Consider the following 16,177-nt stretch of genomic DNA (forward strand, 5'->3'; position numbering starts at 1 on the left):
AAATCCAATGCATGGTGAATTCTGCTTCTTCTCCAGTTGCTGCTCATCGATCTACTAATCCAATTTGGGATAATGAGAAAACAGCAAGACAGCCTGCAATAGGTCAAAGACAACATCTAAATAGTCAGTGACACCTCCCCCCAGTGCCCAGCTATGGTATTAAATAGATGCAGTCACTAATAGGAGGATTTCTTGTGCTCCTTGAGTCAAAAAATGGTTGGTACTGACCGATTCATTCACTACATTACTGTCCAAACAGTGAAACACAACACGATAAAAAACACCCTTGAAACAGAGTTTATCCCTGATCTCTACTCATGCAGGTGACTGAATACAGCAAGCATGATTTGGCCCTAAAGCTATCAGTGAGCATCCTCTCCCGTTGCTACAAGCCTACCTGAAAGCAGGGCACACGAGACTGCTGGAAAATGCACGCCCCAAATGCATACATAAACCAATGCATATGTAAGCACGGAAGAAAAGAGGTGGCGATTGTGCTCCTGCTTTTACATGACCATTCAGTTTCTGAACTGCTCTTCCAGGACAGGGATGACAGAGGTTCAACACCTTCCCTCCACCTCTGTCACATACCTGGAGTCACATCCCAAATCATGGCTGCAGACTCTAGTACATAAATCACGTCTATAACAAGTCACTTAAATATTTTTGACATGTGCAGTGAGGTAATTGCATCTAAAAATCATTTTATCAGCAAGAGACTGCCCAAGATGATACAGGAAGCGTATGGTAGTGCAGGAAACACAGCTTGTGGTTTCCAAGTCCAGCAAGCAGCATTTCATTTGTGCTTTCACCAGCAGTACATGGGACTGCGGCCACTCACAGCTAAAAGAAGCAGCATATGATTATCCAAGGAGTTCTGGGATACAAATGAATAATAGAGCTATTCCATTTTAAAGTCCCAGATGGAGAATTGCTTACAAGTGCCTGATAGTATAAAAGTTTTACCCTCCCATCATACTCCCTAAGGGAAACAACATAAATGCTTCTAACTGGAAGTTCTGCTACCAACAGCCAGTTTTCCCTCATGCCTTCAGAAAGCCCATGCATCATACCACTTTTAACTAGCAGTTTATATCGCATCCGCTTCTAATGGTTTTTCTTTGAGAAAACACCAAATTACAACAGGAAAACCCCAACCGCTTCCAGTGATTATAGCTACAATTAACTCGCTGTACGTATCAAACACACTAATCAGGCGATGAATGGTGGCGCTCCCAAGAGCAAGAAGTGAAGGGCATTAGGTGCTCAGGCAAACGACGAAAGGATAAAAGTCAGAGTGACTACAGAAAAAAAGTAATGCCCTTTTCCTGAGCTTCTTGTAACTTAAATGCTGAAGAGGGTAGAAATATCAACCTGCTGCCATAACTTACAAAAGGCTATTCTCAGCCTTAACTTAAACATTCCTATGCACAGTCTTTACCAATAAAAAGAAAAAAGTCATAGAGATTCTATTCCTGATTATAATATGCACCAGTGATTTCCGAAACAGCAGGCAAAGCAGATGTTGTACTAACTTCCATGCAATGGCATGTGACAGCCACCTTGATTGTCCTTTTCCAGACATTTAATTCAGTTACTGGGGGAAACGGTGACACTGATACATCTGCAAGTTCCATGTGTTCCCATAAATCAAGCATTTATATATCTTTTTTTCCCTAGGAAAAATATAAACCCAGTTTGGAAGATACTTAATGGAATATCGCAGTACCAGAAGCACCAGCAGGTGCGATGTAACTTGGCTCCAACACCTCCAGAGCAAACAAACTACCTGATAACGCTGAGCATTTGAACACGACCATGGATTCACATCGTTGTGGGGGAAGTGGGAAATTTAACCCAATCAAGTTCTAACATGGGAAGGTTCATGAGGGTCACCCAAGAGGAGATTTCTCAGCTGCAATAATCTGTCAGCACTTCTGTCCAGCTACACATCTGCACAGAGGTCATCTTCACTTCCTAAAGCCCAACATCAGTCACAGGTAACAAAGAAGAATTACCAACTTTTTTTTTTTCCTACAATGGTTTTGTGCTGATATGGGATATCTACAATGCAAGAGTCAATATAACAATTTACTTTTAACAAAAAATAACCTGCCCAAACCATGCATAAGACTGTACTAGTTCCAAAGACATAGAAGAATCCAAGATAGACAAAGGCTTCGAGGTATTGCTTCCAGATAAAAAAGCAGTCTCAGAGGGAATGGGCCAAAACAAAATGTTATTATCAACAAAAAGAAATCAGCTTTACAAAGGCAATAGTCTCACTTTCCACAGCTGAGAATAAGGAACAAGATTTTTAGTCCAAGACATTCTCTTTTCCTCTTCTCAAGTCTTTCCTCTCTTCAGTCTTTCCCTCTCTATAGTTTTTTTTTCTTTGGGCAAAAAATGCCTAAGAAAAAAAAATCTGTGCTTTTAACCAGGCAGAAACAAATGTATTGTGCAATATTGCTGTTGAAGTTCGAGAGTAGGGGAACCCACTTTGTCACAGTCACTTCCAATGAACACTCCAATTTATGATAAGTTTCATAAAAACTGCTTAATTCAACATTTATGAAAGTACTGAAGACAGATGAAAGGTGTAGAAATAGGAATCTCACCCGTCAATCATCCCGTTGAAAATGAGCACCCAGAATGATAAGAATGAAAATAGGCTTTTCATGTACATATGGTCTGCTAGATAGAATGATTGAATATTCTTGCATTTTTAATCAAAATATTCCTACCATTGCACTATCACATTCAAATTATTTACTTCCACCACCGAATATTAGCACTCTTTTCCTCTTGGGATTAAGTTGCTTGCAATGTTCCCAACGAGAAAAGGAAACATCATGAGCGAAAAGGTGCTTGATAAAAGACTGACTGAGGAAAAACTTTTTTTTTTTTTAAATCTTTTAGAAATAAATAAGTGAACACAGAGGCCCAGCTTTCAAACAGCATAACGAAGGAGAACAAAATGGTATTATGCCAGATCACACAATTTGAATCTCAAACTACTTATGCTGAAGGTAGTCTCTGCCGGAGAGAGACTTTTTTAAATAATGAATTATTATTTACTTTTCTTAACATTAAACATAATTACATTATTACATTAATAATGTAATTATTATTACATTTATTAACTTTTTTAAATAATGAATTTTTGTATCTTTTTGTACAAGAAATCATTGCCAGAAATTATGCTCCTAGGTATAATCATGCTATCATGCTACAGAGACTATTGAAAACAACCTGAGTGTTCGGCGAAACTGTGCTAAAAATACCCGGCCAGGGCAGACTGTGCCTTCTTCCCTCTAACTGTGAGGTTTTTCATGGGCTGAGAGCCCAACCTGTAATGGAGCTGGGAACTTAACTTAGCCAGCTCTTCTCTCGGGGCTCCAGCCTATGAGCAATGGAGACAAAAGCCTTATTTATTAGCTCCAAATAAAAAATGAGCTTTTTCTGTCCGTTCTCTACAAAAAGAACCATGTGAGATCAGTCCAACTCAGTGCAAAAGGTAGCCGATTGGAATTTTCCAATTCCTTCTACGTTTTGGAGACTCCGAGAAATAGGTTCAAGTTTCTAAAATAAAAGAAAGAGAACCCAAGCTCTTCTGATTTAATAATAACCTATTTCCCCTTCAATGAAATTGTAAAAGTTACAGTTCGAGACTGAAGTGATAACATATGGTGCAATAAACACTACTATCAGCTTGATGAGTTATTGCAAATAACCACCCAAATTACCAAACTATTTCCATGGGGTTGAACAAACTAGAATTGAATGCAGATTCACTGTCATTTCACACGTGGGAACATTTATCACAGTGAAGTTTCGATTGATTTTTGCCAGTTAATACCCTGTAAGTGCCAATGTTATCTTTCTACGCTTGAAATATCTAGTTGAAAGATAACAACTCCCTTAAAATTTTGATTGTTCCCATTTGGCTAATAAGACACAAGCTCATCGTTTTTAAATAGCATGAGACAAAGGCACAGGTACAGTACTACCACTTCAAATAACCCGCATTGGATTCTTAACTACTTCTTACTCCTCTGCTTCGTCAGTTCTGCAGACAGAGCAGGAAAATTAAGAGTAAAACTAAGATAATAATAATAAATTATTACTAGAGATATCTAAGGTCTTTCATAAATAACTCTACAGAATGGCAACTACATCTGTTCAAACAACACCCCATTGCCTGATTCTTCATTTGGTGCAACGGAACAGATCAACACCATTCATCTCAAAAACTTCAAACCTCTAACTGAGCAGTATACACGCTAGGAGATCCTGTAAGATACATTTAACTAAGACTAATTAAAAAATAACGTATTTTTGTTCTCACCAACTCCAGCATCAAATTCCATTGCATAGAAAAAAGGGGAGTGGGAAAGATGCAGGCGCATTCATGGGAATAAAAGGAAACTATTCTTTCCATTTCTGGCACTTGAAGAATTTTCCAAAATAACAGAGAAGAGGCTACCTATTCATGAAATCTGTAGTAGTCTTTCCACAGATTTCAAAAGGTCTTGCCAAGATAGATGAGGCAATCCATCATTGGAGTCAGTTGCTCCTCCACTGAATCGATATTACAAAGTAGGCACACGAATCACAGAACAAGTAAAACCTCATGGGTTTGTGATGCTGTGTTGGGTGCTCTAAGACCTAGAAAGTTTTGTGTTCTGGTTTGGGTTTTTCTTCTGGATTGCAACACCTGTAACATTTATAGCATCACCTTCAGCTGTTGATTATCTGTTGTCTAATATGCTGAGCCTGTGTTTTAGGTTTCTGCCTGACTAGGAGTACACATGGAAAAGAGCAGAGAAATCCTAGATATTTAGATTCATGAAAACTGTAGGAGTTTTAATTGTCTGAAAGCTCTACCTCCTGCTGTGCTTGGCCAAAACCAACCTGCAGATTCAGTGCCGGTTAGAAGCAGAGCGCACCACTCAACGCAGACCTGCACACACGTTGCCCACTTCCTTAGAAAACAGTGCTAAACCCCCAAACAGCTAACCTGGTCTGCCTGCCATGACCAAACCCCTGCAAATAAGACACACGGACAGCACAGAGCTCTGTGACACACGGCAGAGGGACAGGGGCCACCACGCACCAGGATGAGCTTCATCCCCACCTCTCCTGGGGCACTTCATGTCCAGTGGTATAACACAACAGCGCTCAAAGTCACACTGAAAGTCAGCAGCAGGGACAACTTTTGGGTTCCTTTTGCTTTAAGCAAGAGGCTACCCATCCTCCTCAGATCCAAAAATACCACAAAATGACACACTGCTTCTGCAGCTTGTCATATCTCCTGGAAATCATTTCTGTTTTGCGGGGAGGGGGGGAATAACCAATAAAATAAATCCAGTCTGATTATTTTGAAAAGGACAAAGACAGCAGAGGTGACAGAGGTGTAATTGTTAGTCAACCTTACCAGCACTTTCCAGTAGAGCTATTTAACATTTGATTCCACTGATAAGAAAAATAATAAACAAAGTTATTATGAAACTGTTCTATCTGTCAGCCAAAAGTCCAGTGAATCATTTATGAACGTGTACCTAGGGCTTCTCTCCCTTCTATTCTCTTTTCCCCATCAGAAACTGAACCTAGTTACTTTTTTTTTTTTAAACTGTGGCTTTTATTTCTTAAATCAACCTGAAAGGAATAAAAAATTGCAATGAGCAAAAATACAAAATAAATGTTTGTAGTTCTGTAATTCTTCGAAATGTCAAAGAAAAACATGAAAACGTATGCTCTGTAAGTTTTCAGCTGAACTTGGCATGACAGTCTATCTATTATTTAAGAGATGTTGAAGCTCAATTCATGAATTATTAAATTCTTGTTACATTTAGTTTCCAATGGAAAAAATTATTTCATTCAATAAAGGAAATTCAACTTGCTCTATAGTACTTTCCTAAAAACCATGGGATTTAAACTCCTGAAGTTACTCCAAAAAGTGAAAGAAATTACTAATCCAAACTTCATAACTAGCGTTACTGCCTCATTAAAAGGATGTCCTGTATATTCAGTAGCCATCAACAATCCTTCAGCATTCCCACATCCACTGCACAAACGTCCTGCATGTGAAATGAACTGCAATGCAGGAGAGGGGTTGGCAATAGCTGCTCCACAAGAAACTCCTGAACCTCTAATTCATCCAAGCTGCAGAAGTCAAACATTCTCTGGATCCTCCAACCCGCTTACTTTCCACATTTCTCATGACCAACCTCAGAAGACTGCTCAGACCATGTTAAAGCACAGACAGGTCCAACTACCAAACCAGAGTTCTCTGTTATACTGCTACACCTCGAGCTGGCAAATTTTGATTACAAATCCTATCTAAGAGTGCTCAGAAGATATCTCAGAGGTGAACAGCTGCCCACCGGAGACACTCCTGGCTATTAGCCTGATAAAATGCAGCGAGTCTTTTGAATTTAAAATAACATATCGCTCTTCTGAGGGGGATTCCTGTTCATGATTACCAGGATAATTTCCTGGTATGGCTGCTTCAACCAATGCACACTGCCAGTAGTTTCAGTGGCCACTTCTGCAGCCAGCAATCGATAGGACATGAGCGTTGGTCACTGTGCTGGGGCCATTCACGAGGAGGGTCACAGCTGTAACAGGAATTCCCTGCGTCAATCCAGGAGAGCAAACCAGGCTTGATGCACAGCAGCCTTCACCCACAAGGAACCTAATTATACCTTAGTTCAGCCAACAGCATCTCTGCTTTAGACTTTCGAAACTTCATTTGTTTAGTCTTGTTAAGACAAGATTGGTTCTGCTCTAGAATGAGGACTTAATAACTATAGGGATTCAAAACAAACAGCTAACTGAACTGATTTAATAAGAGAGACAAAAAACAAACTCAATGGCACTACTTATAATGCCTAATAAAGTTACTTCACTGTACTCTGGAGGTTAGTTATTCAATTGGCTTCTAAAAATCTATGCCAATATTCTTAAAAGGCTCTGAACAAACTGACACAGGTGCAGCGGTTACTCCATATGACAAGTATTTCAAAGAGCTACTCAAGCATATGATCCCACAGATAGAAAACATAATAAAAGTATATTATTATGAAGCTGCCATAATCATCAACCAAAATTACAATGACTGATAAGCTTATACAGATAAATATTCTAACACTCACTGGGGTATTTTGCCCACTAAGAAGATTAACTCAGAGTTAGTTTGCTGCATTTTTCAAAGAAATGGTTTAAACTACCAGCATTTCAAGAACAATCCAAAGAAACTTTGCCATTCAGCAACAACAAACCCTTCTATAAAAAACAGCGTTAAATGCAAGCCTTGTAAAACACTCCTTCCTTCAGCCCTGAGTTAATAAACTTTCGTCAAAGCAGATTTTGACATGATGTCATCATAAACGCAAACTACCACTGCAGTGGCAGAATTCTTTTCTTAAAGCACTTTAAGCACTTTAACAGTGTTGGCCTCCTGACATGCCTTTTGTGCTTAAGCCCTAAACGTTACTCATCTCTGCACCCAGACACAAGGATGTTACGCACCAGCCCCCTCCGTCCCCAGGATGCACTGTCAGAATGGGTTCAAGGAGAAACTTCAGAGCTTTGCCTTTTCTACCAAGTCGCTCACCTCTCAACAACACTCCTAAACAAAAAGATATTCGCCCAACACTCCCAGTCCCACATCTTGACTGGGAGCAGGGAAGTCACCCTGAACAGAGTTAACTGCTGGATGAAAGGACACAGATCATTCCCAAGGGGCCAAGGATCTTGTAAATGTGAGAATACCAGAGAAGAACTGGCTTCCCTTCTTCTCATTCGAGGTATGAAGTTTGTGATCTGTGTATGAACAATATATGTCTTATTAACGTTAACTAGCTTAGTAACAGACAGACTCCTCCAGCTCCTGAAGGAAAAATCTTCTGGCCTTTTTAATGCAATCAAACGATGAGCAACACGGCTTATTTCCCAGATTACATCATCAACTGTCAAGGAAAGGGCTTCCCGTTCGACTCTTACTCTCTTTATTGTGATACATGACATCACTCTCAAAGAACAATGATTTAGTCTTCTTTGTAAATAAAGTTATAGACTGGAATACATTTTGCCTTGCACCGCTATTTACCTTTAATAGCACTTTTAACACCCTTACTGCAGTCAGGCCCTGTAAAACAATGAGCCACTTCTGCTCTGAGGTCTTCGCCAAGATTCTTGGTACAGCCCAATCTTCCAGCTCAGCAGCACATTGAAAAAGAAATAAAAGTGTCTGTTGAATATAAAGTCTAGTTGTTTCTCTTTAGACATTCTGCATTTCAGGTCCAAATCCATGAACAAATACTGGACACGCTTGTAGCGGTAGGAATAACCTGCCTCTAGGCAGGTGTGATACTGCCCGATTTGGACACATCAGTGCCCCACTCACTCCCTGCACGTAGCAGAGGGCAGCTCTCATGCAATGAGCTGGTATGAGCCAGCCGCATCCTCCTGCAATGCCAACAGCGTCCTTTCTGCTAACAACACCGCAGCAGTGGGCAAAACCCCATTTCTTTTCTAAGGACAGTGCTTGTACTGACTCTGAAGCAATATTAGTAATATTATAGGAACACAACACTGGGCACAGCATAATAACCTAAATTGCTTGCAAAGCTCTCCATGCTTTCTGGTGTAGCTTGGGACATACTTTTCCCCGTTAACTGAGGCATTTTGTAGGTTCCTGATGGGGAGTTGCATAAATCAAGGTTCACCGCATCTTCATTCCTCTCTTACTAAAACTACACAAAAGTATTCTTGGTAGCTCTGAAGAATATCGAAATACAAAAATAACTTCCCAGTGAAACAGTAATGGCACAAGCAGTAAGCATTCCTGATATGAGGATTTTAAACTACTGAACCACTAGCTGGTACAGTTTGAAAGCCAAGACTTGCAAAGAAACTGCATGTGTGTCCCCTGGGGGGTGGTCAGGTACTTGGAACTGAACTCTCAAAACAAGCAGAAAAGGTTTATTTTAAAAGAATATTATGTTGCAAAGTTACCACACAACTTCCCTACAAAATGCTACCATCTCAATTTTTATTAAAGAAATCCAACTTTTCCTCTAACTTAGGTAGGAGGATACAGTGGAGAGAGTAGCAGCTATCACGTTCTCTCCTTGTTGTAAAAGATGCAAAGTCAACCACTTGAAAGTTGGAAATGCCAGAATTAAGATCGACTGTGCAACCTTAATTTGCCCCCTTGTGCCTGTGCATAATGATATGGTCTTTAATTACACGAACACAAACTTCAATTTTCAGATCCTGCCTTATTCAGCACACTGGACGGATGAGGAGCCACGTCTGTAGGACTATCCTATATCACAGAAACGAGAAATCCTTAAAGATGACAAGAGGAATGTGAGGGAAGCAAAAAGCTGGTCTCATGAATAACGTAGTTCAGCAGAGAAGTGAATTTGTCTTCGTGGAAATCAATGGAACCATTCAGCTTTCAAAAAAAAAAAAAAAACAGGCATTTGAACTAGAAACAAAGTGAAACATTTCAAACTAAATAATTTGGGAGTTGCATTTTTTTTGTGCCCTTGGGAAAAACTGCAGGGGAAGACAGACAGGCACTGGTGTCCCCTCAAGCAGGTCTAATTCATGTCTAATCTCCTAATAGGAAGCTACCACCTGACCTGCTAGCTCCTAGCTTGACACTTGCTTAAACCTTAGCCATCTCAAAAGGGACCAGATGTGAATAGTGCTAGGTATAGAAGATTGGCCAGTACAAACTCTTTTCCTACTTAAACTTAGATTAGCTGCTGGGACTTAACTCTAAAACCATCTAACTGTGGCTGGATGGCGCGCAGTGTGAAGGACTCCACCATATAGCATGCAACATCATACTAATGGAGACCAGGGAAAAGGCTTATCTGTTTGTATCAAAGATGCCCCACGTGCCAAGAAGGGAATTAAAGGAAGAACCCCAGCCTTTTTTGCCTCCGTTGCTCCCTCCATAGTTGTGAGGCTCGCACTCGACAGACGTTTATGTGGTACCCTGACAAAAAGCATTTCCCAAACTCCCTACAGCAAAGTTTAATGCCAACCTCAAACTCTAACAAAGCCCCAAGTCTGATGGTCATCTGGCTCCGCCATTTGGAAAATTATTGTGTTTTAATACCAGTGAAGTTCTGGTTGAAACTGTTGAAGGTTTTACTCTCAGGCCAGTATTTTTTGAAACCAGAGGTTTCTTTCCAATGACGCAAACTGTTTCCAAGGTTGTTTTCTCCTTACTGTTCCTTACACAACCACTTCCAACTCAGGCCTAAAGTATCCACTAAACCAGTGCCCTGTAGCACCGGGAGGACTCATCGGTCTGTAGTCCATCCCAGCTCTAACCACTACCCGTCTCTAGGACAGGCTCCCTTTGCTTTAGTTTCTCCATTTGAGAAACAGGACAGGCAAAACACTTTTTGGTTGAGATCTGAGATAACTGATTCAAAAATGATAACTAAAACAGCTAACATTATTTAACACACAACAGGCTGGTTTTCCAATTAGGGCTCCAGTTCGAATGGTGATCTCCATGGCCCTCTCTAGCATCAGTTTTGGGCTCCTAAAGGGGGGGTCGTGCTCTGAAATTTGCTACAATTTAAAGCCATTTATGTCTTAAGACTACGTGCTTCCCCCCCATTTATAAAATGAAATTAAGTACTACTGTTCCGTTTTTAATTCAAAGTCTAAAAGGAGCAAAGTGAGAAATGCTTTGTATTATCGAGCTTGAAGTACCACTGAAGTGTTTATGAATAAACAGAAAGAGTCGCTCAACAGGACACAGCTGGCACACAAGCCTTGGCTGGAGAAAGTTTCTGAAAATTCTTCTGATTAAGGAAGAATCATCACTTCTCTACCCCTCCTGGCCAGAGACCAAACTCTCCTGTGTTGCTCCTCCTTTCATCTCATACTTTGGAAAGCGGGCAGTACACAGCATCCATCCGACAGAGAGTGAAATCCATCCCAGTGTAAGCCTGATGAAACCGAGAAGCTCTGCCCTTACCTTCCTTCAGCTCCAAAATGGGCTGCAGCTTCAGAGTAATTCTTCCCCCCCCGTATATCTTATAAGAGACACAAATCCCTGGTTACTTTTGATTTACAACAGAGGCAAGGTCATCCTTATAATGAAAAAAACAAGGTCTATATTTTCAGACACCGAGATACAATTTATCATAGAGATCAATGACACTTTTATTCTCTATAGAGATGAAGTATCCATTTTGCAGTAAAATTATCAGAGGGGTTTTCTCCTTTTTCTTTTTTTTAAAGGCCTGTTGCAGATGCTGCATCATTTGAAAACCAACTTGCAACAGAACATTTTAGCATCAGCATCCAGTTCTCCCAGCTGCCTCTCTAAAATATAGTTTACTTTTCTTATAGTAGTGGCTGGGAGAAAAGGGAATGGTGAAATCAGTGAAACAAGACCTGTTTGGATGGTGAAAGGTAATACGAATGGTAGCCCTAGTCAAGAGGTATTGCTAAGCCCTTTCAATTAAAATAATTGCCCCTTCCCAGCTTTCAGTCTGTGCACCAATGTACTCACCTCTGGAGATTCACACCAGTCTGTGCCAGACTGAAGCAGTCACGGTGGATTATCTGTATGCTTACCCAGCATCGCCTTTTTTCTAATAGGATTTAAAAAAAAAAAAAAAGTCCTATTTGAAATTCTCCCCAAGCCCAGTGAAACATGTCGCGCACCTCACCTTCAGCAGCGCTTCTGAGCATCAAAAAACCATTTCAGACATTTTCACGTGCAAAGACTGGCTACTTGTTGCAAGCTTTTGAGTTTATTTAGGAACTGCTCGGTTGTCTAGCTCTGCTGGAATAACAGAAATATTATGTAGGTATCTTCTGTAAGATATACAGAACTGTATGCCCATCATGGATATGCTTATTGTAGTTGACCCAAATACCGTATGCCAGTGGCAACTAGGGCTTAGCCTTCGCTACCGAACTCTGCCAGGTACTTGCAACCTCTACCACCTCATGGAGAAAAAACAGATACCCATAAGCACCAGCTAACACGCTGTATTGTCAAGACCACTGACACAGTTATAACTGCATGAAAATAAGATTTCTTTGTCATCTTTTCAAACAGCGTGGACTAAGCTATGAAGGATGTGATAAACAGGTAACATTTGGTAGCACACATCGCACCTGCACCAGACAGCTGCATCAGCAGAAACTCTACAATAGAGAGAGCCTAAATCTTTTGAAAGGTAATAATGTGCATTCCCCACGCTGTTTGAGTTACAGCCTTTGTCTCCTCTGCCCACTGTATGCTACGGTAAGATAAGTCTATTAAGAGGATTTCTTTTTTAAAGCTACTCCTTTAAAGCACACGAAATTCCTGATTTTATTGATGGCTGCCCAGGATTAAAACCTTATTCAGACGAATTTTCCTTAAGCTGTATGCTTTCCCTAAGCTACCATCATTATTTTCAGGAAAGGAAGGTATTTTAGAGTTTTTCTAGTGTTTCAGTTCCATTTATACCAATTTACCACACACATTCAATATTTTCACCTTACCTGTACTTACCAAATGACTATTTTCTGTTTACTGATCTTAGGGCTGCTGAAGGCAAAGTAATTTTTTTGCACCCACTTGTATCAGATCTCCACTGCTTCTGCAGACATTTCTAGTCAAATAGCCATGGACAACACCACGTTTGGAGATATTGACATAGACAGGACAACACTTGTTCGTAGGGATTTCCTTACTTCGATGATTTCCAGTTAATAAGAGTTGAGAGATTAAAGGGAATCTTTTTATTTTCTGGTTATTCCTGCCAATTAACCATAATTACTTCCAAAAAAAGACCACCACTGGACCTTTTAGTAACTTTTATGGCCTTGCCCTAAGCTATTTTCAACTACAGTTTTCAAAAGACCATCTCTTAAGCAGGAAGTGAGAAAACAATCAGTGTGTCCATGATGATGTGCCATACTTCTCTTCGAGGTACTAATTCACCTCTTCCATAGACATCAAGCGGAATATTTGAGAAAAATTACTTACTTCACGTTTTTTTCCACTGGCATTACATTTCATTCATGTTTGCCCAGACTTGTAGGTCAATGCCTAGCATGGACCCTGTGGATGCGCTTTTGTGTGGCATTTTAAGGAGAAAAGATGCTACAGGACAATAACGGGGATATCTTAATATCTTGAACTTTCCTGAATAAGTCACTGTGCCGTTCATTGTATTACAGGGATTTTCAGTGATATTATAATACAAAAAATATTATTTTTATTTTGATACACATTAAAAATAAACTCCTCTAACAAAATACATTTGGGGCCCTGATTCAGCTCTGCGTTCATTTGCAGCTACAAGAAGAGAGTTTAAAATGAGCACAAAGTACCCTCAAAACCACCTGCTTGTTCTATTTTGCAATCACTTTACAATCAGCCTACAAGGTATTAAATAACTGCAAAAGTGCATGATGATGTAGAAGCAAGGAAATAGAGACACAATGAAATCATATGCTTGATCCAGCTGTGTCCTGAGCACCACCATTTTCAATCCATAAGCATGTTTGCAGGAGTGAACTGTACAGCTTTTAGAAATGAAAAATATCAGTAGATTTTCACTAGCATCATACATCACCAGAAGCATTTTAGGATAGTTGCTGCTCTTGGCTAAAGTATTGCCCAGAACGGAAGCACCAATCTCCCCAGAACACTGCGCATCCCAGCGAGAGAAATGCCGGAGCTGCTCCTCTGCCATCAGCAAAATACTTGAAATATTTGATTTCATGACTTTGGCCAAACCAAAACCCACAGCAGCAGCTACTTAACATTCCAAAACCAGAGTGAGATTTGACTTCTACAGAAATCCTGTGGAATTATTCCAGATTTTGTAAGACAAAGTTGCTGTAAATTGAAGAAGGCAATGGGGCTTCTGCAAATTGGGAATGGACTAAAGGAATCAAATAATCTAACAATTTTAAGGAGGAAGGATGAAGAAAACTTAATTTTAAAGCTGTACATTCAAAGTAAAAACTGAGTTTTTTTAAATTATATTGTCTTTTCTCCTGTACTGGGAACTACTTTGCATGATAGAAATGGGAAACAGAAGTACAGCCCTATTTGTCTCCAAATAAATAAGAGCATGTATCTATTTGGAGACAAATACGTATGCCACCCCTGTGCACAACCGATCCCAAACTGCCTCCAGCTATGGATGCACGAACCCTGCAGGATGGAGCGCTCCCGCGACCAAAGGCTCTAACACAGCCTCGCTGCTCAGCCAGGTCCCGCCACCCCTGACCCGAGGTTGCCGGCACCGAGGTGTCTCCTGCGGGCTGGGTTATACACCGACATCACAGCGTTTCCCCAGGACTGGGACAAGCTGCAGCACAGTTCCACTCTGGTTCCAGTCTCCTCTCCAGGGATTTGCCAGTTCATCCTTCCCTCCTCTCAACCTGGCACCAGGAGCTGGATCAGGCACCCATAAAACCGGTGGAGAGCAGAATACCCTCATCAGCTGGATTTTGCAGTCGTACGTGATAGCTCTGCAGTGATTTAATGGCAAATGGAAAAAGCAAGGTCTCTTCGCTAGGTGTAAACTTTATCATCTGCCTACCTATCAGGCTGCTAAAAAATTCACTTTAAAATAAATTAATACAGGAGACACATTATTGCACAGGCTAGCAGAAAAGGGCTTTTTTTTGTGGGTTTGGTTTTTTAAACTACAAATAAACCATGTTTCCTTTTTCATTTGACTTCACCAAACCTCCCATTGTTTACATATTTCATGAGCAGTCATCCACAAGAGGGTCAGCTTGTGAGATACGAGATCTACTTGTCAAGCACATGCCAGAGTAAAGCATCCTAGTGTTTCAGTATTCAGGAGCCAGCACTAAATATATCAGAGGTAGCAGCAGATGGGAGATCATTACAGAAAGTATACTTTTTAATTCACCAACGTATGTGCTGATGCAGTGCAGCACAGTTGTATGATTTTTATGCAACTTAGAAGAAGTTTCTGTACAAAGGATACTAATTTTTGTTCATGTTTCACAGTAAAACACTTGTTACATATTGTATTTAAAAATAATTTCAAAATGTGTACCTTAAAGTACACTAGATGGAACAGAAGGCAGTATCTTGTCCACACACCTTTAATGTTTGCTTTTAGATACAACCAAGACCAATGCTGAAAGCAAAAGCTTGAAGATGGAGTTAAAAAAACCTATTGGAATAAGAAAAAAAGATGCACAAACAACAAGATAAACCTCAGCAAAACCAAGTATGAGCTGTTTGCTGTTTTAGAATACACAATGCAAGCAGGCAGATGGCATTTCACAACTCCTTTAACTCAGTGCCTACAGCTAAGCCATATGTATTCCTAAAACTCCCAACAGCTATATAGAATAGCTCACATTACTGTGGACTTACGTTTCCAGGTGCTAGATATTAAAAGCAGAAAGTCGTTATTAAGGCTACTCATTTGTTATGCTGTGAACTCCATATTCTGGAAATTCAAGCCCTCTGATGATTACTTACAGCTACAGCCAGATACAACATCTCCTAAAAGAGAGTGGAGAGCAGTTAGCTGGCTGCCCGATCCTAGCCTGCACTGCGAGGTAAAAACACCCTAACAACGATGCATTCAGCTGACTACAAGCATCCACCAGACCAGAATACCCTGTGCACAAGTCGCCACTCCCTTCCCCACCTTCTCCTTTGCTGTAAGGAACCGAGAGATTAATCGGTGCAAAGCTACTTAGACAGACCCCCATGTTACTTGACCCTGATGGAGCTCTCTCCGGTCTTGTGTGAGCTGGAGAAGTGGACCGGAATTCAACTCAGCCTCTACTCGGCACCAGCTTAGAGCAGCTACTACCTCGGATGGAGCTGGCAACCCAGCCCACTTCATATCTCAGGCAGTCAGAGGGGTCTGTGTGCCTTTTTTTTGCATGCTCTATGTGTTTTATAGACTCTTTAAAACCTTCAGCAGAAGTTTTGGATTAAATGCTTTTGATTCCACCAGTGATTCATAGTCTACAGATTATTAAAAAAAAAAGAGACTTCGTCCCCCATTGCCTGGCTCAAACAGGAGCAGTAAGGCTCCTCAGAGAAGAGATTCGAGGTGGCAACAAAGAGGCAGCAAAATTCATCAAGTCTTGTTTCACGAAGTTGCCCCAGAGAGGGGAAAAT

Source organism: Pygoscelis adeliae, unplaced genomic scaffold (assembly GCF_000699105.1).
Source record: "Pygoscelis adeliae isolate BGI_AS28 unplaced genomic scaffold, ASM69910v1 Scaffold377, whole genome shotgun sequence".
Classification (NCBI taxonomy): Eukaryota; Metazoa; Chordata; class Aves; order Sphenisciformes; family Spheniscidae; genus Pygoscelis; species Pygoscelis adeliae.